Raw genomic sequence first — 2,434 nt, forward strand, 5'->3', positions numbered from 1 at the left:
AACTTGAAACAGAACTGTCATATGACCCAGCAATACCACTCCTGGGCATCCACACTGAGGAAACCAGATCTGAAAGAGACACGTGCACCCCAATGTTCATTGCAGCACTGTTTATAATAGCCAGGACATGGAAGCAACCCAGATGCCCATCAGCAGACAACTGGACAAGAAAGCTATGGTACATATACACAATGGAATATTACTGAGACATTAAAAAGAATACATTTGAATCAGTTCTAATGAGACGGATGAAACTGGAGCCCATTATACAGAGTGAAGTAAGCCAGAAAGATAAGCACCGATACAGTATACCAACACATATATATGGAATTTAGAAAGATGGTAACAATAACCCTATATGCAAAACAGAAAAAGAGACACAGATGTACAGAACAAACCTTGGGACTCTATGGGAGAAGGCTAGGGTGGAATGTTCTGAGAGAATAGCATTGAAACAAGTATACTATCAAGGGTGAAACAGATCACCAGCCCAGGTTGGATGCGTGAGACAAGTGCTTGGGGCTGGTGCACTGGGATGACACAGAGGGATGGGATGGGGAGGGAGGGGGGTGGTTCAGGATGGGGAACACATGTAAATCCATGGCTGATTCATGTCAACGTATGGCAAAAAACACTACAATATTGTAAAGTAATTAGCCTCCAACTAATAAAAATAAATGGGAAAAAAATAAATAAAGTGAAGAAATGAAAAAGCTTAGAACCAAGATTACTCTGCATACCTAGGATCTCATTCATATTTTACAGAGAAATCAAAAGATTCCCAGACAAGAAAAAGCTACGAGTACTTGGAACCGCCAAAACAGCTTTATCACGAACACCAAATGAACTTCTCCAGATGGGAAACACAAGAGAGGAAAAAAGGCCTGAAGAAACAAATCAAAACAATCATGAAAATGTAATAGAAACATAAAAACTCAAAGTGTTAGGTGCTTAGTCATGTCCAACTCTTTGTGACCCAATGGACTGTAGCCCATCAGGTTCCTCTGTCCATGGAATTCTCCAGGCAGGAATAGTGGAGTGGATAGCCATCCCCTTCTCCAGGGGATCTTCCTGACCCAGGGATTGAACCCAGGTCTTCTGCATTGCAGACAGATTCTTTACTGTCTGAGCCAGCAGGAAGCCCATATAAACAGATAATTGCTTTAAACTTAAAATGGGCTTTTGATGGACAGGGAAGCCTGGCATGCTTCAGTCCATGGGGTCACAGAGTTGGACACGACTGAGTGACTGAACTGACTAAATGGGTTAGATGGTCCAAACAAAAGACACATATTGGTTGAAAGGATATAAAGCTCTTAGTGAAGAGCTAACAACTATCCTCAAACTCTTTCAAAAATTGCAACCCATTTGTGTGCTGTCTACCTGCAAGTGATTCATTTCAGACCTAGGGACACATATAGACTGAAAGTAAAAGAATGAAAAAACATTATCCATGCATATCATTTTTTTTTTTTTTTTTAACGCTGGAGTAGCAATGCTAATATCAGACAAAATGCATTTTCTTTTTTATTTTTTTTTCATTTATTTTTAAAATAAAGACTATTTTAAGAGACAAACAAGGTCAATTACATAAAATCAGGGGATCAATACAAGAAGATTTATGCAACCAAACTGGGAGCACTTCAGTTCATAAGGCAAAGGTTACCAGTCATAAAAGGGTAAATCAACAGTAACTCAATAATAGCAGGGGATGTTAACACTTCACTAACACCGATGGACAGATTATCAAGACAATATTAGTAAGAAGACACAAACCTTAAATGACACATTAAATGAGATAGACTTAAACCTATGGATGCAGCCAAAGCAGTCCTATGAGTGAATTTTATAACAATACAATCCTACCTCAGGAAACAAGAAAAATTTCAAATAAAAAATCAAACCTTCAACCTAAAGCAACTAGAGAAAAAAGAACAAACAAAACCCTCTTACTAGAAGTAAAGAAATCACAAATATCAGAGCAAAAATAAATGAAATAGAAATGAAGAAAACAACAGAAAAGATCAACAAAACTAAAAACTGGTTCTTTGAGAAGATAAACAAAACTGATAAACATCTAGCCAGACCAATCAAGAAGAAAAAGGAGAGGACTCAAAAAAATAAAATTAGAAATGAAAAGGAGAAGTTACGGTTGACACTGCAGAATTACAAACGATCATAAAAGACTACCACAAGCAACTATATGCAAATAAAATGACAATCTGGACAAAATGGACAGCTTCTTAGCATGGTACAACTTTCCAAGACTGAACCAAGAAGAAATAGAAAATAAAACAGATCAACCACAAGTTGATCTAAAATTGTGATTAAAAATTAAACTAAAATTGTGACTAAAAATCTTCTGACAAACAAAAGTACAGAAACAAGTGATTTCACAGGCATATTCTAGCAAACAGAGAAGAGCTAACAACTA

This window comes from Cervus elaphus, chromosome 1 (assembly GCF_910594005.1).
Source record: "Cervus elaphus chromosome 1, mCerEla1.1, whole genome shotgun sequence".
Classification (NCBI taxonomy): domain Eukaryota; kingdom Metazoa; phylum Chordata; class Mammalia; order Artiodactyla; family Cervidae; genus Cervus; species Cervus elaphus.